Source organism: Dermacentor andersoni, chromosome 4, assembly GCF_023375885.2.
Source record: "Dermacentor andersoni chromosome 4, qqDerAnde1_hic_scaffold, whole genome shotgun sequence".
Taxonomy (NCBI): Eukaryota; Metazoa; Arthropoda; class Arachnida; order Ixodida; family Ixodidae; genus Dermacentor; species Dermacentor andersoni.
The window spans coordinates 34,624,826-34,650,603 of NC_092817.1; the positions used below are offsets into that span (position 1 = coordinate 34,624,826).

At 44.1% G+C, this 25,778-nt stretch overlaps 1 protein-coding gene across 1 annotated transcript in view; it reads left to right on the plus strand.

Moving 5' to 3' along the window:
- The window catches only part of LOC126536639 (cell adhesion molecule Dscam1-like), a 322,345-nt gene that overhangs the window by 173,994 nt on the left and 122,573 nt on the right, over nt 1–25,778 (plus strand). The gene's annotated exons all lie outside the window — the stretch shown is intronic.

Here is a 25,778-nt window from a genome sequence, read left to right on the forward strand (position 1 = left end):
GAGGTCAAAATAAATGACATCAAGCTGTCCTTTCTTATAATAATAATAATAATAATAATAATAATAATAATAATAATAATAATAATAATAATAATAATAATAATAATAATAATTTCTATTAGGTACACTTTGCGGTGTTCACGCATTTCATCCAGCCCGATTTGATAACAGTTATACATTGTGAGAAATGCGGATTCCGTACTTACCGTCCTACCAGTCTGCTCGCTATTCGATTGAAACATTTCTTTCTTATACCTATCCTTCATGAGGCTTGACACAATTTCGAGCAAGATTTGCTGTTTTTTATCACAGCCGCTGCGTTCGTGTTAAACAGCCAGTTGCCTCCGTAGACAAATTGGACCTCATTCTTTCTATAACTTCAAATGTTAAATTATACCACAAAAAGTTATTTCAAGCCATAGTACATATATGGGCTCTTATGGCCTAATGACTGTGGAATAAAGCAGAATTGTTAAATAACGATGCTGTATTTCCAGATAACTTTTCGGGGAAACAATGTTTTTAGATATAAAAAATTATTTATTTGCTTTTTCTTTGCATAAGCCTGCAGGGAGTATTCGGAATACAATTGTTGCTTGCGAGCATTACCGCTGTGGCGCTGAAACAATAATACAGAAATTTCGGGAAAGTTCATCTATCGACGGCAGCCTACCAAGCCGTCGTCTAATGAACCGTCGGGATTAACGCAGTAATAAACACCGGGACCGCACGTTTCCGCTTCCCTGGCTAACCATCTGTATGGAGTGTTTGTGCTAGGACGGTGGTTCACAAAAATTTTTTGTTCGCCTAAGTAGCTGGAGTAGTATGGGAGAGGCCTTTGCCCCGCAGTGGGCGTAACCAGGCTGATGATGATGATGATGAAGTCATTTCAGTTAGCCTTCGCTTTGACGCTTTAGCAGCACCTTAACTATGCTGTCACAGTGAAAACTTTGAGGCTTCTGACAGTTTTGAGAACGGCTGTTTCAACAATGTACACCAAGGGGCTGCTTTACGGGACTCCTGAATTTTTACAGTTAACAGGGAAAGTAGCAGCGAGAGGTAACGAAAATATTGAGTTAGCATCGTAAATTCCTTGCTTACTCTTTTTTTGTTCTTTAGGGCAGAGAGGTCTGTATGCCTGTACAAAAGTGACTGTGGTCAGTTACTCAGTGTCCACGATGATTTTATGTTATATGATTTACTTATCCTTTAACAGATATAAAGCTGGCGCGTCTTCCCAAATAACATATCTTATATGTTTAGGCACCCGCTTTGGTTACAGTGTAAAAATAAATGTGAGAAAACAAAAAATACGGTCATCTTCAATTTTTACTAGAAAAATATCTCTTTCAATGGAAGGAACGGATAATGTTTTATTTAAAAATCGACTTTTTTCTGTTTTTGGTGGAAGACAGTATTGATCTTACAAAATTAGTCGTCATACTGTAAAGTGAAGAATTTGGCATCAATATTCTCAGCGAATTGATATTCTGTTCGTCTCCTTACTATGCTCAATTAACGTTTGTTTCACCAGCCTAACTATGCAGCCACACAGGTATGGGCAAATAGATATCGTATGCGCAAGGGAATTGGTTTTAGTTTCTGAGTGAGATGCAGTTGCCGTCCGAGCAAGTAATGCCGCTCAGATCATGGCTATATAAACTCGTACATTAGTTACTTGGATGTGTCACGTAATGCATAAGTACTTTGTGGAAATGGTTGTGAAAATACGTGATGCGTATAAGACGATTGACTGCGATGAAGATGCGATGGATATGTTCGATGCTTCAACACGTATAAAACGATCACATACTTGTGATCACAGACACCTGTTTCGGCTTGTATCCAAGCTTGAAAAAAAAAAGATAAAAAAAGCATAATGCCGGATGTCTTGGCATCAGGTGTCTTGTCAGGGGTCGTATCTCATGTGTTCTACGTATCGTGCATATCTGTACATGAATGACCTGTTACAATCGAATTCCAGCATTTGACTCTCTCGTACTAAATGAAAATTTCAGCTAGGACGGCAGCTAAAGTTACTCCCTTAATAAAATAAAGTCTAACACATTTTTTCCTGTGATATTATAAAAAAAGACAGGTTATTTCGGTGTAATCATCGAATAACAAACTAACAGAAAATAGAAGAGAACAGAAATGATATGCTACAAAAATTGTCACACTTTTTTCGTTTATTTTTTCTCAAAAGTAGTTTAACAGTGTATGCTAAACTGCTTGGAAACGGTTCCTCTTCGCTTGTAGTTCTGTTCAAAGATATATATTCATAAGGGAATTCCAGTAACGTAGAGAGAAAAAAAGGGAAGCCATAAGGGAAAGGGCAGGGAGGTTAACCAGGCTGGTCCCGGTTGGCTACCTTGCACTCGGGAAAAGGAAATGATGGTTGAAAGAGGAAAAGGGAGAGAGAAGGTCACACTTTGCTCTGGTATACCTACAATCAAGTGTTCATCGCAGGGCCAATCACAAGCGATCGTACAGGCTGGTGCATTTCAAGAAACGCTGCAGCGCTTCTGTGGCTTTGCACATACGCGCGAGGCCACGGCCCCACGGCATTCTCTTCTGTGAAAGGCCGGTCATCTAAGTGCCCTAAAACTGCCCTAAGGGCAATCCTCTCATCTTCGCGTGTTGGGTAGTCACACAGGAGATGTTTGATCGTTTCTTCAACACCACATATGCTGCAAATGGCAATGTCCTCCCTTCCAAAGCATATATTGGTTGCTCATGCGAGGATGCATCAAGCCATTGCACCTAATTATTGTGCACTTCAAGTTGTATGAAGGAAATGACTGAGCGGTCGGGGAAAAGAAATTTAGTTCAATAACTTAAAATCCTTGGTTATTCTGGTAATTTACTGAGACATCCGCTGATTTATTTCGCGTTTCAGTTATCTAGCTCGTCAATGACTTGCATTTGCAAAACATATCTGTGATCACATAACACCACCGCTGCACCTGAGAAGTTAGAGCAATGCATACATCATAAGGAGGCTACCAGTTCAAGTACCACCGGTGGCTGAGTTATTTTCTTTCACTTTCATTCGCCTATATATTTTGGCGAAAATTTTACCGAAATATTGCGCTTAATCCTTGTCTATAAACAGGCCATCTCAGCTTTCGTTGACAGGCATGACTGACTCCTCGCTTCTTCGATTGTACATTACCCGCCGCGGGCTTAGCGGCTATGGTGTTGCGCTGCTAAGCACGAGCTCGCGGGATTGAATCCCGCCGCGGTGGCCGCATTTCGATGGAGGCGAAATGCAAGAATGCCCGTGTCCGTGCATTGGCGGCACGTGAAATACCCCCTGGTGATCGAGATTAATGCGGAGTCCCTCACTACGGCGTGCCTCGTAATCAAACCATGGTTTTGTCAAATAAAACCCTCTAATTCATTCATTCGTCCGGTTGTACATTATAAAACTATAATACTATTATCAAGAAGGCGTTCTGTGAACTACATTCGGCTAATGCGCTGAATAACTTCGGCAGGGTTGCAAGAATGAGGAACCCATGCAGCTATAAAAATTTTCAGTTCATTTTAGCGCAAGAGGTTCCGCAGCGCCGCCTAATTTCATACCGTTAGGCATAGGAGGACCACCACATAACAGTTTTGAAACATATACAGATTATCCCATGGTAAACGCCTGACTTATATATAACCTGCTGGAACTTCACTAACTGGCGAAAACAGGGGAACTTTAAAACTTTAGAACACCTGGCGCGCCAGTGCGGCACCAGGTGTTCTCTTTCGTCCGGTCTGCTCCGTTGAGGCACGCACGATGCTTTGTTTTTGATGCTTTCGCATAAAAAAACAAAGCATACAAATTTCGCCTACGTACCTGTCAGATTCAGTTCTGCTTTCGCGCTTGTAACAATCGGTCATCTCTCATATAGCATTGAGCCCAACCCATTCGTCCTTGTTATTTTATTAGTTTATCGCTCACACAACGCCGTCATGAGGTTCATTTGAAATCGATTTTGAATCGACTTGGATAGGGCATTCTTCTCCACACTCTGAAGGTCACGAACCTACTGGCTCGTTTGTGTTCATTAATGTAAAATAAATGCTTTGTGTCACCACAAACGCGGGGGCTGTGCGGAACAGAAAAATATGTAATCCGAAGTTTCTCTCAAGCAGTCTTTCTAAGAAAGGTCATCATTGATACTCGCACACTTGGCAATTAAATAAGCCGTACGTGTTCGAGTAGAAGCACTTTGACAGCAGTAATAATAATAATAATAATAATAATAATAATAATAATAATAAATTAATTAATAGGTATTCATTCTTTTTTATGTGGGATGTTTTGGATGTTTCATGCTCCTTCGTGGAGCGGCAATAGACTTTGTGTTCCGACTCAAAGGACTAGGATTCAAATTCTTTCGTGACTTCTAAGTTTACTTTGCCTCTTTTTATCTTTAATCTGGTTGCGTGATCATCTCCATTGGATGAGGTCAAGTAGGTGGAGGAGTATTGTTTGCTGGAGGCGGTCCTATATCCTTACAGAAGTTGCCGGCAGTCGCTACGCCCGAGAGCCACTTATGAAGTGCGGTAGGGTCTGAAGGTACGTCACATCACATTACGTCACATTATGCTCATCTAGGTACGTACAAAACAAAAATCCCAGTGCTCGTTATACCAATGCCACAGCGAAAATTAAGGAATGAGTTCATACCACATTACGTTCATATTTAAATGTTATGATAAAAAGGCATGATTGATTGATTGATTGATTGATTGATTGATTGATTGATTGATTGATTGATTGATTGATTGATTGATTGATTGATTGCAGTGCCTGTTACTCTTTTTCTCAACAGGAAGGTCTTGTACACAGATGCCCCTGTAAGCCTTATCCACATACAATATTCTGTTTAGAAAACCGAGTTGTAGTGAAATCACGCACAACACGCTCATGGCATTACAAGGTAGCGTACTCCTCATGAGCCGCTAATTACAGCGATAATCTTATTAGATTCCGACAACCTAAACCGCTATATACTTGCTGTGAAGAAAAGAAGAAAAAAAAGCTCGCTTTATTCGCTCCAGCGATCACGTACTGCTGCCACGATTTCAACGAAACGTCAGTGACATTACCCCGCTTCTCACATCACGCGGTCGTATTTCGTTAAGTAACGCCTTTAAACGGGTATAGTCTTCGCTGACTTAAGATACGCGCAGTGCTTGACGATTGTCTGTCTCTTTTCTTCTTTTTCTGTTTTCTTTTCCTGATCCGACGCCTAGGGTTGTTTTCGAAAAGTACATTCTGACATTCGGTTCCAACGCCACATGAGGGTCCTTCTTCAGCCACACAGTCGACGGGCACGGTTTGTCGAGAATGTATTCGCTCGAGTCTTGCAAGTGCTTGGCCGAAGCACTGTGTTTCTTCGTCCTCGAGGACTCCACGGTCCATTAGCCGATCGACGGGGCTCCGATTCCACACGAGTCCAAACAACGCCGACTACTCTGCGCCAAGGGTCTCCGCAAAACTTAACGATTTCTTACTTCTTGTATTTCCCGTACTCACTCGATGCTCCCGTTTCCCGAGGAAAATTCTGCTTTAAGCTACTTCGAAAACAGACCGTGAGAGACCAGCAGAGGAAAGCTGTCCGAGATATCGAAGGCCGAGAAAGATCAAGAAACTCTTCGCGTGCCGTAGTACAGCTTTCTGTACGAACAAAGTGGAAGCCAACGTAAAAGAAAGAAACCTTCCGAGGCCCTGAAGCCTCCTTGATACATTCTTCTCACTTCAAAGCAGGTCGAAGTTCTCTGAAATAACGGAAGCTGATGCAAAGAACTCTTCTAGACGTAGTACCTTTCTAAAAAAAAAAGAAGAAATGAATAGTGGATGACAAGAACAAACACTATTCAAGGCATTGTTCTTCAGTCGAGCTTCCCCTAAACTTTTAAATGAGGCTTTCAAAGCATTTTGATGGCGACTACCCTGTAACATTCTGTCTGTGGCTTCTTTACAGAGATTCACACTTTCCGTTCTTATTACTCCTCCGAGGGAAAGTGGAAAGATATAAGCGGCCCTGGAGTTCACAGTGTCTATGCGTAAATTGAACAAAATGAGGCTTAGCAAAATCTACCTGTATCTGCACTCCGTTTTTTCTTTTTCATAATTCCAAACTGTTTTCAAGCCCGTTTTTCAGCGAGATGTTAGAGTACCACGAGAAGTCGCACCTGGAGAAATTCCCTTCTTCGTTCGTAGTCTTAGAGCGCTATGACTATTCAACAATAATGGCGCAATGAGTCTAACACTTCCGATAATATTTCACGCTTCCAGAACAAAGACAATAACTGCAGGCTAAGCCGCATCTAATGCAGAGAGCGATGGAGAGGAAACTATATACTTAAATTATATTTCAAGGCGTATTTGAAAAAAGAAAATGGTAAAGGAAAGGGAGGTTAGGCTAAGAGGGCTCACTATGGAAGCTTAACATGCGAAGCTCCACCGTGAGTTATTCACACGATCATAAATAGCTTGTACGTTAACCTGAGCGTAACTTTTTCATGAAGGCAAAAGATAAAGGATAATAAATCCTGGAACAACGAAGTGAACACCATTAGTTCCACGGAGACTCGATAAAACGATCCAAAACATTATGGCGCACACTCGGGTCTAAACGTAGTTGGTTAAAACTGGTTTAGGAGAAAAGAAATCAGTCGTGTGTCCAGATGCAGCGAAGTGTTTTAATCAAACCATCGTCGGGGAAGTCTTGAAAGTTTCGAGCACACGTTAAAATCTGTGAACATCCTGGGTCAACAAGTTTCTGATGAAGTCTCCAATGCAGAGGAAGCTTTGCGGGAAGTTAATTAGCATTCCGCTGCTGCCGTAACACAGTTTGAGAGAGTTCGCTCACTTTCTTGAAAAGGAGTACCGAAGCGCTCGCCATGGTGAGCGTGACGCGCCTTGTATAAACGCCGTAGCGAACTACTGGTGTTCATAAGGTTCCCCTTCGCGAGCCTGCGAACACGAAGCTTTTGATTGAATTATTAATGGACTTTACCTCCCCTAAGAAATACGAGCTATGACAGACTCGACAGATGAGAGCTCCGGGATAATTTTGACCACCTGTGGTTGTTTAACGTGTCCCTGAATGTAAGCATGCCAGCGTTTTTTGCACTTCGCCCGCATCGGAATGCAGCTGTACGTAAAGGTCGGTAATCAAAACCACAACGTCCTGTTCGGCATCAGAACACCATGGTTAATGAACCACCTCGGGGTTCGAACATGGAGCTGTTTCTTTTTCTGTCTTCTTTTTCTTTTGTGTGGGATTCAGGCACTTCCGTTTCCGGCCCCAAGAGCCATTATTGGTCCTCCATTACTTCACCTATTGTCACAAATCGATATATTGACCAGCGCATCAAGAAAGCGAGTAAGTCGTGTCAAACGCGATGATCTGCATCTTACCCGCAAATACCAACGAATGTTAATGAGTGCAGTGGTACCACATCACTTACCCCGCGGGAAAGGATGGGCCAGCCAAATGAGTTCGCTTGTGTCTAAAATACATTGAATAGTTAGATTTTTTTTTGCATCTTCTGTTCGATAAGGAAACAACGATGTGAAGGCGGAGAGAAAGCTTCAGGAAGAAATGGCTGTACATGAAGTTGGAGGATATGCCGAGATATCTGCTCCTGATGGCGGAAAACTTGAGGTATGGCACATGGAACATCGTAATTCTTTTCTTATACCTTAGCCGGTTCATTCATTCATTCATTCATTCATTCATTCATTCATTCATTCATTCATTCATTCATTCATTCATTCATTCATTTCTTTGAGGCTTAGCGCCTATTATGAGCAACTTGTTTTGAAGGAGAGTGGTAGCCGTAGCAAACCTTATTTCGAGATTGACTGTGCTAATGCGATTTTCCACAAAAGTGCCGGAGCATCAACACGCTGTGAAGGAAACAGCACATACTTAATGAAAGGAATAGTGGTTGTTCGTCAAGTAAAGCCCACCAACAATCGTCGATTTTGTCGTTGTTGTTGTTTATTAGCTGCAACAGTACGAAAAGCTTGTTGAAAAACGCACTATCCAAAGCTCGTAGCTAAACACACACACACACACACACACACACACACACACACACACACACACACACACACACACACACACACACACACACACACACACACACACACACACACACACACACACACACACACACACACACACACACACACACACACACACACACACACACACACACACACACACACACACACACACACACACACACACACACACACACACACACACACACACACACACACACACACACACACACACACACACACACACACACACACACACACACACACACACACACACACACACACACACACACACACACACACACACACACACACACACACACACACACACACACACACACACACACACACACACACACACACACACACACACACACACACACACACACACACACACACACACACACACACACACACACACACACACACACACACACACACACACACACACACACACACACACACACACACACACACACACACACACACACACACACACACACACACACACACACACACACACACACACACACACACACACACACACACACACACACACACACACACACACACACACACACACACACACACACACACACACACACACACACACACACACACACACACACACACACACACACACACACACACACACACACACACACACACACACACACACACACACACACACACACACACACACACACACACACACACACACACACACACACACACACACACACACACACACACACACACACACACACACACACACACACACACACACACACACACACACACACACACACACACACACACACACACACACACACACACACACACACACACACACACACACACACACACACACACACACACACACACACACACACACACACACACACACACACACACACACACACACACACACACACACACACACACACACACACACACACACACACACACACACACACACACACACACACACACACACACACACACACACACACACACACACACACACACACACACACACACACACACACACACACACACACACACACACACACACACACACACACACACACACACACACACACACACACACACACACACACACACACACACACACACACACACACACACACACACACACACACACACACACACACACACACACACACACACACACACACACACACACACACACACACACACACACACACACACACACACACACACACACACACACACACACACACACACACACACACACACACACACACACACACACACACACACACACACACACACACACACACACACACACACACACACACACACACACACACACACACACACACACACACACACACACACACACACACACACACACACACACACACACACACACACACACACACACACACACACACACACACACACACACACACACACACACACACACACACACACACACACACACACACACACACACACACACACACACACACACACACACACACACACACACACACACACACACACACACACACACACACACACACACACACACACACACACACACACACACACACACACACACACACACACACACACACACACACACACACACACACACACACACACACACACACACGCGCGCGCGCACTAAATACTAAAAGAGGAAATTATATCAATAGAAAAAAGTATAAATGATCAAAAAATTTCCCAATCACTTAGAGTGAAAGAAGCACACTACTGACATTATACACACGTACTTGACATATAGTTGCAAAAGCCTATAAATCATGCGTAATGCAAGAAGAGGAAGAGAAGTAAGCAAACGCAGTGAGATTAACGAGACTTACGTCTGGTTTTGCACAGTCAGCACTTGACCAGTGACAAGCACGAGTAGTCTCCGCTTATGTTGAAATCGTTAGTTTGAAGCAACATGCATAAAAAATCACTAACGTGGAAACAGTTATGATAATAAGTCTAGATGCAAAGAACGACACACCAAAGCACACAAAACGTCAATGGCACGATCATGACTTCGTCATGATTCGCGAGAAATTAATGAAGTCACCATCGACAAGAGAGCTTTCACCATTCTTTCTTGTTTATAGAGACAGGTCTGATCAATTCTTTCGCTGATAGTGACACTTGCCTAAGAGGTCAAGATGCTCTTGAAGTGTCTCCCGAATCTATCTGATCGACTTGCGGACAGTCAGTGAGGATATGTTGTACCGAATGTACGCAGTGCTACAATGTAGGTAGGCAGTTTGAAGATGGTCATTTCCATACACGATATAAAAAAAGCTGCCTGTGTGCGCCACTTCCAGACATCCAAACTCTAAGAGCATATCTAGAGGCCGTTCTATTTTGAGGCTTGGTAAGAAGCTTAACAAAAGTTGTACGTTGTGCGAAAGAGACGATTTTGTACGCTTATTGAGGTACTTGGTTTTTGATTATTTGCGCCTCAATGCCTGAACTGCTGTTTTGGCGTCGCATGCTGCAAATCGTATTGGTGTATTTAAAATTAAGCGTCGCGGCATCCATTCTGTCCCCTGCTTCATTTCCCTCTTATGTTATGCCTATGTGGCTTGGGATCCATTGCGAACGGATCTCATGACCGAAACACGAGGCAGGAGTCAATATGTTCTCAATTTCGCAGCAAAGCGAATAATTGTCGCTACGATAATAGGGTTACATTAGCGTTTGCAAAGCTGCTTTGGAGGCAGAGTAGATTACCCGATTTCGAGTGCGTGTACTTTCGGTCATAAATGTGGCAGCTTGTTGAGTGTCAAATAGTAATGCTGTTGGTGATGCTGTTTGTGAAACAGATGAGGAGTTTTCCTTCATTCACATGCAGGGGCGTAAAATGAAGCCGTCGAACTGATATGTGTCATTGATGCTTCTGTGAATACAGGTGTATTGTTCCTCTATACTCGGCTCATATGCAGAGGCATCTGGAATGTTGACTCCATGGATGAACTCAACACTTCTTTTATATGCCAGAAACTTTCGGCGTCTCTCAAGGCGTCGTCAGCCTCCAAGGAGGATAACTTAGGTCTGGCTGAAGGGTAACCTATCTTTCGGGAAACGAACTCTGCCGTACTCGCAACGCAGCGTGGCTGGCGCCACTCTGCATGAGCTTATTCTTGTGCAGATTGCGCCGCGACGACAAATGGAGAAAAAGCGACACGTTTCTGATGCGCGAAGAGCCTGGATACGGGGTGGTTGCTAAACCATTTCCGAAGAATGAAACCAGCCCAGAGCAATGTATAGTTTCAATTTCCGCACCTTTTTAGTAGAATATAAGGTAGTCTGACTGAAAAAGTGGGCTGCGTGCGTGCGTGCGTGCGTGCGTGCGTGCGTGCGCGATACCCCTTAATAACTCACTGGCTATAATTCGTAGGTTTAAATATGTGCCGTAAAATAATTACATAAGAGTTTAGGGCAGTTATGTTAATTATTTAATTAGGCATTTTGATTTCTCGTAGAAGCAATGGCTGCCTCATCGAGTCATTTACATCAAGGATTGGAATTGTGCTATCTGCCACGGGCAATCTTTTAAAAAATTGAACCTTCTAAGAAAGGACACCTGGTATTCGAGGAAATACTCTACAAGTAAACTATTACTGGCCTGCAACCTCACAACCGCAATGATTATAGCTTCTATTGTTTAGCTTGAAATGCTTTTAGCTCCCGCTGTTGACGACCTTCAAGTGACCTTGAGCCAAAAGCTGGAACTGTTATCCAGGCAGTCGAAGGAGAACATCCTGGCAAGTTGCGAGAGCAAAACGAGATCATCCGGGCAACCAGTGAAAAATTAAGAAACTGCGGTCTATGGCCCCCAAATCTTTGTACAGGACCACATTACATATGCTAGTTGCTGCTCAAAAAGTTATAAAAGATATTCCTTCCAAATTCGTCCTGTTTGTTTACAATATCACTCAAGCTGTATTCAAAAGGCAGATACGGGGCACGATATACTTTACTGTCATCTTTTGGCGCTGAAACGGGGTTGCCAGTTCAACGCCAGCGGTGTCTGAGTTCCAGATGAGGTGGACTGTGCCTTTGTGGACATGCACTATACCCATTTTAAGATTGTGGCTTGTATCATCTCCAACCATTCTGCTTTGTATGTAGTCATTTTATGCTTACATCTAATTTCAATCGCGAGAGAGCCATAACTTTTTTTATTTTCTTACTATTTAAGTAAAAGACCCTCGAAATTTATTTATTTCTCTCTCTCTCTTGCTCTTATTTTTACCTGTTTATTTCTTTAAACTTTTCATTTTCTGATTACTCACTGAACGCAGTGGGCTAGGAGCAAGAGAGAGAGAGACGGATATAAGTAAGGCAGGGATGTTAACTAGTCAAGAGTCCGCTTGGCTACTCTACGCTGAAGGAAGAGAAAAAGGGGAGATAAAGAAGGGAGAGAGACAGCGGGGGAAGGGGGGAGGTATAGAGGCGTGGACGGACAGTACTACAGAACTCCTAGCACCCTTTCTGGGAACATCTCGGCAAAGATGAAACTTACTGTAGAGCCAAGGGTGTATTGTAACTGCTTTCACTTTTTCTTTCTTTTTTTTTTTCTCTAATGTACAGTTTTCTCATACACTCGCACCTCTTAGGTACATATTGAGTCAAACGTGCCATTTAAGAATTCTCTCGCACGTAGCCTTCTTTCGCTCTCTCTCTTCCTTTCAGCCGTCTATATCTATGCTTCGGCGTCGTTAAAATGAAGGCCAGCCACAAAAACGCAAACGAAGAGCACCGAATAATAAAAGGCAGAAACAGGAAAGAAATATAACCTCGTTAGAAGCCACGTGGGGCTCCTAATTAGTTTGAGCAACACCGTCGGAAATCCAAAGCGGTCCCTTGCAATCCCTCGACTCCAACCGCGTGCTTAATACGCTCCCCGCCGCGCACTCTCTTTGTTCAAATCTTCTCGAGCGTTATCTTTCCGTTTCAACGTGTCATTCTTCCTTTATCATTTCTTCTTTTTTTTTCATCAGGAGTATCTAAGGAAGCGTATGTATATGCGCCTTCTTCGCTACTTCCTTTAATCTTGCCGAGTCATTGCGGTGTGCAGCCGGTTTAGCCGTACTAAACGAAGTCCGCTGTTCGCAGTCTTTGCGCGCCGTGTGGCCAGATGCTAAGTTTGGTCGCTACAAATTGGCGTCGACGGATGTACGCGGGAAGTAATCTCCGCCAGCTGTGCAGTTGAATTTTTGTCTCGTACGTGCTCAAGCAGGGGTCCGTAACTCGAAAGAAAAACGTAAGAGTATTATGCCAGCTCCAGATAAGGGTGCCTCAAATGTTTCAGGTCAGATTTAGAACGGGATATGTTTGCGGAGAGATATGTAATTGGAAAGTTAGAGCTGCACTGGAACTATGAATACAGAAAACATGAAAATGGCAGCACGCGAAACATTTGTTCATTCGCGTGGAGACAACGCTTTCTCGTTCAATTATCTCCTCTCGTAATTCGACAACAACAAAGAGATGGTCGCATGGCGATAGGGGATACGATTATGACACAGTACCAACTTTATCATCAGTGACCCGATGTAACGAGCGATTTTTGCGCGTTTCTATAGTGAATAGACAACTTGAACGAGGAAAGTTTGAAGCAAGAAATAAGGTGCATTCTTTGTGGAGTCTTTAAAGTGCCTGAATCGTAGAAATTTTTGTATTTGTTATAGCTTTTTCATACTGACACGCATACTTGTATATCTTTTTCGGGTGATCACTTTTCACCCTCTAACAAATGTTATGGCTCAGCGCGGGACGCGCCTCCATGTATCAGAAGTTTCTCGCATGTTATAGATGGTTCTTTTTCCTGTTTGTTGTCACCGAATCTTGTGTAATCTGATTACATGTGGTATGCGAATTGTGTAGGACTTTCTGGAAGACACATGGGAACCAGTGATTATTCTGGAACCATCGATGGCTCATGTATAAAAGCCGATGCGCTCGACCGACACATCAGATTTTGACGATCGCCGGACTGTGTTTGCCGCTATCGTTGTGCTTTAAGTGTAGCTGTTTTTTGTGAGGACAGGTTCGCCCAATAAAAGTTAGCTTCGTCATTCACAGTTTTGCTGCCTTCTTCGCCGTCACTACTACGTGACAATACGACGTCTTGAACTTTCCTCACGATGTACGTTACAACATATTTTCATTAACCTCACTTATACGATATGTTTTGGTTAACGCCACGTTTTGGTTAACGCCTGAAAAGGTTTGCGAAGGAAAATTCAAGCATAGGTGGCGACAGTGCTTCTTTTTAATTAGAAACCACAACTTAGTAACTTAGCAAGTGCGGATTCTGCGAATTGCAGACACTGAACCTGCTAGTCGAAGAGATTAACACGAAGGTGATGTGAGAGAAATGAGGAATGGTAGCAAAGAGGGGGGGGGGGATATGGACGCTGAAAGGGGCTAGCCGATTGTCTTGCGCAAATTCAAATCACAGGGCTTTAGTTTCGAGCAAAACAGCCCTTTCAACTCGAAACAGTTCATATTCCATCTATAATGAACACGTGGGGCCAAACAAATTTCGCGTCCAAAGCATGCAATGGGGGCGCGTGCATGGATAACGCCGCATTAATGAAACATCAAAGATCGGCGTCTTATCGTTTCCACCAACGGCGCTTCAGCAAACTCACCAAAGAAATGATGCTTCATTGTGACCCACCGGCATGTTTCAACCAGCCCGAACGATTTAGTTTGCCACGGTGTACGTAATGAAAGGACCCCGCATAACGAAGCAGCCTGGCGTTGCGAAGTACGCAACCACCTGCATGCACCGACGCTCGTGCAAGCTTTGTACAAGCAGGCCAGAGTGCTGATAAAGCTTTCCCGCGGGAATTGATTGCTTGCGGGTTCCTGCATGGTTGGATGAGATTTTCTTTAATTAGACGAGACATCCTTATCGGCGACTGCCGATGACGGGGCGCTGATATGGAAAGCTCTCGGCGTTGGCAGGGCGCTGATGGCTTCGTCCGCTTAAGTGTGCGATGTCAACACATGGTTGCGTTGGACAGCTCCAGTTCTTTTTTTTTTCTTCCTTTTGTTATTGTTTCATGTTACAGCGCCTTCTTCTGTCGCTCTTCGTGATGTAGTCTCTGCTTGGAAGGCTCCGTAAAAGGCGCCGTTGCGTTGCCGGTGTTATGTTTCCCCCTGGTGGCTTGTACGATAACGCCGTCTTCCCCCGCCGTCAGTCCGGTGAAAGCGGTCTCGCGGGACATCGACATCCTCCTGGCGGGCTAAAAGGTTTCGTGCGCCTCGCTTCTAAAACAAAAAAAATAAAGAGGTATTCGACATTAACTGCGCTTCTCTTCTGAAGTGGATGAATGTTATGTCGCTGTTGTTTTCGTTCTGTGGCGGGAAAGCGGTCCTCATTGTAGAAATTTGAAACGTAGACGCCTCTAAATAGGAGCTAGCTGATGAAAAAAAAAAGAAACTTGTTGCTTGTTTACTTCCGCATAAAGAATATACCTATCCATGAACACAACAGCTTCTTCTGCGAGAACGAAAGTGAGTAGACATGTGGCGGTTGTAAAATTTTGAAACAGCCGTGATCCTTAGCTCGCTAGTTCAAAGCGAAGGCCAGGTTGTGCAGCTTTTGAAAGATGTGTGAGGGTGTGGCTTTTAAAAATTAATGCGCATTGCATGGCCATCGAAAATAACACAGCTAAACGCATTCAGCGCACTGGAACGTTCTTTAGACGACACAGAAACTACGTACTACTTGCTGCACTGAATAGTTGTGCAATGTAACTACAGCTTGCTTCCATTATTTGTCATTATTAGTGCTCACATATTACATGTTATAACCATGCATAACATACATAACCATGCTTATACTTAATCTCATCACCTTATGATCCTCTGCAACCCTTGATTGCATTTGTCTACCCGTGGCGCACATTCGGTCACCCTAATGAACCAGCACTATTTCATTGGATATAGTACAGCACCTGCCCAACACATCTCTGTAGAATCTCAATTAGAATATTGTCTTGCCCATGTTTCAAAGCCACGCCTTCCCTGTGTTAATGATTTGGTTCCAAAGGCGCCGTATTCCTCGTCCGACGCCTCCGTGCCGTCTCGATCTTGGAGGCCATGGTCGCATCATACATTGCTTGTCGAACTTCTTCACACAGGAGTCATTACAGATATAACTGCGGACTTAGCATGCCAAAAACCAGTTTTAAGGTCAGTAGTAGCTAAACTAGCTGTGGAGACTATAGTACGAGACGTATGTGGTGCAAAGGAAGGCAGGAAGGTAAAACAGGAACCGAAAACATACAGTGAATTTTCTCTTTAGCATAGTAGTTTGAGGTTCAAAAACATCTAAATATCACTATACACAAGAAAGTCAAAGAGGACGGGCTTAGTGGCCAGTGCCTCCACACCACTTCGAAATTGTGTAAATGAAAATAATAATAATAATAATAATAATAATAATAATAATAATAATAATAATAATAATAATAATAATAATAATAATAATAATAATAATAATAATAATAATATTAATAATCGGCTGCGCCACTTCAACAGGTGAATCTGCAAAGAAGGCGATAACCAATGAAACGGCAGAATGGAAAACCAGGGGCCTCTAAATTAACTGCAAGCGTATACCAAAAGGTCCGCCTTTTTCAAGATATTAGACGAATGGGACAAAATGCATATCTTGAGGAGCGCAACAGCAGGCCAGCGAACAGCAGCGGTGGCCTATAGTAGTAGAGCTTCAACGTCGTATGCGGGAGGTACCGAGTTCGAATACCGGTTCCGACGGAAACCCATCGATTTTTTCAACGGGCAGAGATGTTCCCTGGCATGGTGCTCGCCTCTAGTGGGGCTTCACATATCGAACAAGGGGGCCCAATAGGTATTTACGAGTTGTCGCTGGGTGCCTGGTTGTCAAACCACAGACGTCCCTTTTGAAGAGCATCAGCCGCGGCTCTGGGAGGCAAGTTCTGCTGCCGGCTACCTATAGGTAAAATAGGTACAAGCGCGCTCCCGGTCTGGGGATCGGCTGTTGTGGAACCTCAACGCCGGCAAATGGGTGTTTGTCCTCAACCCTAGGCGTCCCTACCTCAATAGGTACATTTGGGACGCCACATAGGACGTGGCCGCCATGGGAACGGTCCAAACATCACTTTCTTTCTGTTCACGAGCGTTTCGGCGGGAATTTTGGGTACATGCAGGCTCCTTTCCCGAGCGTATAACCCCTGACGAAAGCCGAACGCCAGGCCGCAGTAAACTTGTGCCCATCTGAGAACCAGGGGGTGCCCGGCGGTGGTGGGAATCGAACCCACAACCTCCCGCAGCCGGTGTGGGTGCTCTACAACAAGTTATTTTTACCGCGGCGTCGCAAATTACCTAATTTGTAATATTACAATTCTATACACATGGCTTTCACGTCGAAATCTTATTCTGTATTAAACATTGGATAAAAAGCCAGCAGTGAAATTAAGGCAACTCAGTAATATTGAAAAGTATGGGACTCAAAACTGAAACCGAGATCACGATATCTAGTTGTGCTAATTTCTTTTTCTATTTTTTCTTTTTTTTTACTTTCTTCTGACATCCTTCTACCCCCTTTCTCTCACCTCTCCAACTACGAGGAACATGACCCATCCTAAAAAAAAAGTTCCTCTCTCATCTATCTCCCTACTTTCAAGAGTTGCATGTAGCCAAATGTCCATGTCCTTGTCTTACGCCTGTAAACTACTCTGCTTTTAAAGAGCTATATCTGTCTCTTCCTCAAAATAAAATAACCTTAGAAGCTCGTGTCAGTGTCACTGCGCTCGACTTCCACCATCATCGAAACGAAAACGTCTTCTTATCGTTAATTTTGCAGAGCAGGCATGATACGCCAGCGATTACAGCAGGAAAATCAACGTGAAACAAAGGCGTCAGCACAACCGCGTACCAACAGATCCGATAGGTGTCTTTGTTGTGGGTAGTATTCATACATTGATGTGGCCCTTTTTGCCCCTTTTTTCTCTAACTTCTTAGCGACGGCATACTGAGAAATAGGGGGGGGCACAACTAACATAAATTCTTGATGCGGCGCGTATTGTGATAATCAACACAGATTCGCGGCTCCCTCTTTAAGCTAAACAGCGTTAACGACACACGTGATACTAAACAGCCACTCACCGAGCTTCCTTACGTGAACTCAGTATCGACACCGCGCAGCTAACATATCACGTGTTTCCACAGCCTCAGGTGGGCTTATATAGTACACGTGCACTCCGGAGGAGTCTTTAAAAGCGTAACAGAACGTTGTGCGTTGCGCACTTCGATTTACGACGTTGTGTCCACGTCCTATCCTTCTATCGGAGCCTATAGCGTCAGATAGACACGGCTCGGCTATTGTGCGCAGCCGGTATAAGGCGTAAGGCAACGCAAATGCGCCATCGGAAACTCGTAAAACGTCGTCGCCTCGGGCCTCCAGCTTGCTTCTTCGAAGTGTATATTCAAAAAAAGAGGAAGAAAAAAAAAGACAGTGTTAAAGACATGGCAGCACCCGCTAAGCCAAACACCACGAAGGAAATATAACGCCATCGGCTGCGCATAACGCGTGTGTTATGCACTCGCTCTGGTATACCCCCATTTCATTAGGGTTATCTATTCGCCGCGAAGAAACCTCCGCCCAAAACTGTCTCGCATCGCGCTACTATACTACGGCCGCACCACGGGGACGGACGAGGGCATAGCGAAGACGAAGGGCAAGAAGTGGGTGGGGGAGGCGCTCCGCTGCAATGGCTCGCCATTAAACATTACTTGTCATTAATTCAGCTCAATGCCCCGCCTATGCGAACCCCGCCTTGGCTATATATTCGCGAACCGTACCTCGCGCGGCTCATAAAGCACGCTGTGCGCGGCCTGACGACGGAGACCGGCACGGCCGCCTATCTCTATAGCCTGTTTTGCGTATGCAAAGAACGATGTTTATTGAGCCGGAAACGCCGTCGACGCCGTGAACGAGTCTCTCACCCACCCCCCTCCTCCACCCTCCCCCCATCCTCATCCTCCAACCCCTTATTCCCGCCCTTAACTTTTCTTCAACATAGCTACCAACCCGCTGCGTATACTTCGACTCAGAACGTCATGCCCGGAAGCAAGATGTAATTACTTGCTAGCTGCAGGCGTGCTGGAGAAAAAAAATTCAATGTTTAGTGCCGCGTACAGGCGTGTTTTGCAATAAATCGTTTTCTTTTTCAAATACACGGCGACCTTCCTTTTACGGCATTTCGAAAAGCCTCTGCAGCGTGATATATCGCCGAGATGAAAACGAGTGAAAGAATTGTATTAAAGCGAGCGTGTGTCGACATGTTTCGTCTTAGCCCCTTGTTGTGCGTATTGTCCCATCGCCGCGTTTTTGTACGAGGTAGATTTTAGCAATATGAGTGAATACCGGGAGCGGCGGACTCGTTTCTTTGTACACGTGAAGCTTTTTCTTCCGATGTTTCCCTTCTGAGGAGCAGTTGAGCGTCGCCACGTTTTCACGCTTGAAGAACGGGAAGTAGTTCTCACAATTGCGAATAAAATACTGTATTGTAAAAAAATATAATAATAATAAATCAACCGCACTAAGTCCAATTTCGACAGTTGCTGACATAAAGTAAGCGTGCCGTGAGGTCACAGGTTCCCAGTCCTGCACAAACAATCTCTGTAAATATTTGCCACAAGAAACACTTGTTTTATTTGTAATTATAATTCTTTTGATACGTTCTGAATATTATTAGTTCTGCCTTAAAAAAAAGCAATTTCGCCGACTTGATGACGAACGCATATATTAGTGCTTTGTTTTCGTTATTTATTGCGATTATTATTATGATTATTATTGTTATTTTGAAGGAAACGCTTAGTAACTGCCTTTGCAATTAAAGGTGCTGCAAAATTTCCACGTAAGGTAAAAATATCAAAAACAACAACAACAACAACAACAAAAGCAGAATTTTATTAGAGGAAGTTAAGGTATAGCTTTGGGGTCGAACATGGCGTTCACATGCAATCTTGGTTTTACGGAATTTGAGGTTTGTTAACATGTGTTGAAAATTACTAATATACTCTATAACGTAGTTATTATTTGCAAATCTTTAAGTAAATAATATATAGCACCAATCACATTATCCCCTTAGACTGTCACTGATGTACACATTACTTGCTACATCTTTCTGAGACCTTTCCTCTGTTCTTAAAAAAGTTTGCCTTCCTATGGTCGAAATAGGTTTCCTCTCTAGTCAGTTTTTCTTTACTGAACTGGTAACGTTACACCGTATTTGCACGAAAAGAAAGCTCATATCATCTTATATAAAGAAACAATATGCGTGTCAGAATAAAGAAAGGTTAACTGTATTGCAACGCAATACCGTCGTCTGCGTCAGAAAATGACAGCATGCTGTACGATGATTTTCTCAACCCTAAACATGGTGAAGAGATCAGTAGTCTTCATCCCCGTTCCATCTACGGTAACCTTTCTGACATTTTTTTTTTGCGATATTCTTTAAGTCCGTTTTCTTTCTTTCTTTTATGATGTTGCTGTATTGCAATCAAATCAGCTAAAGCAGCGCGTGCGGTCAGCCATAACATAGCTTTTGTTAGCTTTCTGTATATTTACATAGATATATATATATATACAGGGTGACCCAGCTAACTTCGACCAAGATCTTGAAAAAAAAAAAACGTATGCGTTCTTCAGAACAGAAATCGCGTGGATGTTGTTAGCGCATATCTAAATTTGCAATAGCATTTCATTGCTCGTCTTTTTTGAGTAATTAGCCGAGATAAATTACATAACTTATTAAGTATAGCTTGAAACGTTCAGGCGTCAATAGGAAAGTTGTGGAGCTGCACAAATATTGTCCAACCAAGGCGCTTCTAACGACATAAACTGACTTAGCATGGCCGTTTTTATTCGGAAAAAACGAAAGCCCACGGAGTTTAAAAAATACCACGTGACAGCGCGCTCTGTGCGCCCGAACGCGCCACGATTACAGCGCTCTCAACCATGCTTTGTAGCAAAACATCGCTCGCTTCGCGCCTTTCCTGCTGCCCATGAGAGAGCTTCGCGTTGTACTTGGTTCTGAGATAAACGCCAGTGGTTTCGGGCGGCAGTTGAAATACAGCGCGGCTCCCGTTTCTGCGGCGCAAATTGCACTATCACGCCAGCAGAACGCATGCGGAGGAAAAATGACAAGCTCATGAGTTCGAATTTGGGAGCAAGACCCCAACAAGCAAACACGCATTATAACAAGCTTGATAACGTCGTGTGAATTACGCTGGCTGTCACAAAAGAAAGAATTGTAAACTAAGGAAGGTTGCTTTTTAGCTTCCTATCCATTCCTTGTCGGCAGAGAATTCGTATTACGTGCCTTTTCCACGTCGTACAAAAGTTTCACACAGATGGCTCTTTTCAAGAATAACGGTTGTAGATATTTATTCGCTGTGATGTCGTCCTCTGCCATAATGCAGTATTGGCACATTTTCAGCACGTCCGATGTAGCTTTTTTGATGACGCAAGACGGTATCTCGCCGCAGGCCTCAGCAGTCTCTGCGTTTAGCACTTCAGGTGTAGTTGTAGGTTTACGGTACACTCGTTCTTTCACATGTCCCCACAAGAAGAAGTCGAGAGGTGTCAAGTCCGGTGACCTTGCAGGCCATGCCACTGGTCCATGCCGCCCGACCCACTGGCGTTTGAAGGCTTCGTCAAACCAGGCTCGGGGAAGGCTGCTGCTGTAAGCTGGTGCACAATCGTGCTGATACCAAGTTCGCTTTAAAAACGCGAAAGGAAGATCACAGCGAAAATCTTCGACTGGGCCTTCCAAGATGTCGTTCACTTACCGCTGAGTAGTGAGCATGTGGTAAAAAAATATAGGGCCAATTATTCTTCCGTCAGAAATACCGCACCACACACTGAATGACCGTTGGTACTGGTGTCTGGTCTACGCCACCCAATGCGGATTCGTATCACTCCAGTAATGCGCATTATGGATGCTGACTTGAGAATTTCTGGAGAAGGTTGCCTCATCTGTCCAGAGCACTTTGTCAACAAAATTCGGTATTTCGTCACTGTTCACAAGGATCCAATTTGAGAAATCAAGCCGCCATTGAAAGTCGCTTTCTTGCAGCTTTCGATGCAGTTGGAGATGATACAGATGCATTTCAGCCTTCCTAAGAACTCTTGACACTGAAGACATTGAAATGCCCACCTCACGACTCACATCACGCACGTTGGAATGAGGGTTTGCAGTCATGAAAGCCAAAATGTCTCCTTCAGACTCTTCACTGATGGTCCCCTTTCTGTGCCGCGTCTTCTTGAAGCCACCTGCATGTTTCTTTCAGCGTCAAGTAACTCCTCATATTTGTGTTCGCACTGGGTCTTCCCCCACAATGCCAATTTCGGTATACCTTGGCAGCTTTCCTCTTGACGCCCTGTGCCACTCCCAAGGCTAAGACCATGTTCGCCTTCTGCTCGCTTGAGTACGGCATTTTTCAGGAACTGCAACCAAATTATTCGAAACGGTTGCGTGGCACGACAGTAGTCGAGCTCACATGCATCTAGCCGCTGGCACAGTTTGGAAGAAAAGCGGTGTTGTAACAAATGATAGATTGTATAAGCGCGACTGAACGAGGACGTAGAAAGAAACAGATATACAGAGAGATGCTCTCTCTCGCACAGGTTCCAGATGTATGATGCATGTTTTGTGTGTATTTTTTCTATTCCGCATCGACTTGAACGCTGGGTAAAAAAATTGCTCTTCTCATCATATCGGAATAAACTGCTGATGACGGCGCGTTCTTCGGCGACAGGCGCGAGCGGCTGCTGACGAACCGCTTTTTAGGAGCGCCATCACCAGCCGCTACCGGTAATGTCAGAGCCGAGAAAAGGTCGAAGCCCTTTCTCGTAAGTGAAGGGAAGGCGCGGCGCTGGCAATGTTTTTACAAATCACTCATGAGAGGGCTGTAATCGCGGCGCATTCGGGAGCAAAGAGCGCGCTGTCACGTGGTATTTTTTAAACTCCGCGGGCTTTCGTTTTTCTCGAATAAAAACGGCCACGTTGTGTCTGTCTCGTAGGATGTGCCTGGGCTGGGCAATATTTGTGGAGATCCACCACTTTCCTATTGACGCCTGAACGTTTCAAGCCATATTTAAACAGTTAATTAATTTATTTTGGCTAATTACTCAAAAAAGACGATCATGAAATTGGTACTGGAAGTTTATATAAACGCTAACATCCATGCGATTTCTGTTCTGAAGAACGCATTGGTTTTTGCAAAATCTTGATCCAAGTTAGCTGGGACACCCTGTGTGGGCGTGTGTGCGTGTGCGTGTGCGTGTGTGTATGTGTGCGTGTGTGTGCGTGTGTGCGTGCGTGCGTGCGTGCACGCGCGCGCACGCACATACACACACACACACGATATGTGTAGATATACAAACAGCATCTGAATTTTACCATGTATTGAGCAAATGTTGCGGAAAAGCCGGCTACGTAAGTGACCCACATTTCTATATCAACAAAAGGCGCCAACGAAACGTGAAAGTGTTGCCCTCCGACTTGGACGTATTGTGCCAACAAGGCAACGGCAGCTGCGGAGACATGTGGTGATCACCGTGGTACGCAACGATATCACTGGCCTCACAAACTTGTTGACACTTGTGCTGTTCTCACGAAGCGTAAGAATAGCGCAAGTGTAAGCAAGTTTGCGAGACCAACGGTCACTGCTTTAGCCAACTAAGCCCGAGTGCAGAGTACGCCTGTAGTTTACATGCTGAGCGTGGGCTTCCGCTTTGTGTATTAAATGGATGCGCATTCACTTGTGTTTTAGTAGCGATAGGAAGTTACGCTTGCATTTATTCGTTACGCTCTTGCCTGAAAGTTATTTCTGACTTCCATCGCCGAACGAGTAAAGGTCGACACGTGTTCTAAAAACCTTGGACTCCCCAAAGATGTGCGAACGATGGCACTGGGAGAAGGAACGAGTTTTTCGAGAGCAAATAAGTCACAGAGCGCACATTTAAATCGCGGGCGCGTCGTAAGCAAAGAAAAAATCATCGCTGTCAAACCGGCCTGTTGTGCAGGAAATGTCGCGGACAAAATGTTAGCTTTTCCCTCGCGACGAAAAGCTATGTTGACTTGAGTTTGTTTCAGTGTCTCAGTGCGATCACTGAAAGAGAAAGAGAGAGAGAGAGAGGCAGAGACCTTACGGTGTTGTTTGATGCGATGATGAACTGACTTCCTTGTATGTGCTGCTGCACGGCGAGTTTCTTCAAGATGCGTTTTCTAAAACCTAGTCTGTAATGCATTTCTTCCTTAGATTGATCGGTCGGCCTGTCTGTCATGAGGAAATACCACTTTTCAGAAGTGCTACCATCTTCGATAGTACTTTTTAATAAATAAATGCGCACCGTTGTTACTTCATTTCCGTGAAACAGCAAAATTAAATAAAAAAGAACTATGGGGTTTGGCGTGCCAAAACCACGATCTAATTATGAGGCGCGCCGTAGTGGGGGACTCCGAATTAATTTTGACTGCCTGAGGTACTTTAACGTGCACCTGAATCTAAGCACAAGGGGATTTTTTCGCACTTCGCTCCCATCGAAACGTGGTCGCCGTAGCCAGGATTTGATCCCGTGACCTCGTACTTAGCAGCGCAATACTAATGCCCCTAAACAACCATCAACCAGCACAACCAGCAAACAACCAGCAGGGCGGGTCTTGAAACTGTAATAAGATGGCCAACGTGAAGACTTTTATGTACAACTGCAATAAGCACGCTGGATCGAGTTACGTAGAAAAAAAAATACAGATATGCTCAATTCATCTCGTCGAAATTGTTATGCGACTTTGAGAACATAAGTGCTTTTATTTTAGCAGTATTATCGAAATGGAAATAGCTGAAGTTCGTTCTACGCTTTCTTCATTTGCTGACAGGACCACATGGGCACAATTTCTATTAACTTCGCAGTTCCCTGGCAGTATAGCCAGTTGCAAGGAGCCAACATACCGAACAGGCAAGACCGTGAAATTGGCGGTATCAGGTTGTCAGATTTGTAGTTGCCGGTGTTGTGCACAATTTGCGCTTCTTTAATTGGCGCACAACGGCACGTGCAATCCCGTTTCAACAACGGCACGTGCAATCCCGTTTCAAATGAAAGTTACCATAGTGGCATGTTCCGTGCATGCGCAAAAACGATTGTCTGCTTCAGACGCGTGTTACATTTATGGGGACGATTGATAAATTACCGCTGCAGTATTTTACCCATTCTCTGCCGTCATACGAAAGATTAGAATAACCTTTTTACTGTGGGCTGCCGCTCCTAAAAGTACCGCTTGGACGTGTTTGAAAAAAAGGAAATATAACAGTTTAGTTACTACTGTTTCTATACTAAAGCTTTCACTGGAGCTTGCAAAGTACGTACTCAAAATTGCTTTTTTTACCAAAACTCCGCGATTTCGAAATTGCTTTCTCCGCCTCAGTAACAGGTTTCGAAAACCACAGCGCGAATTTAGACAGATGAAAATGTTCTTTCACTGGAGGCCCCAGCACGACTGCAGCGTGGACTTCAATGTAGCGAGCCTTTTATACTCCGCCAGTTTTATAGGGACTGTTTCGATCATTTTACAGAAGTTATGTCCTGTCGGCAGAGAGAATG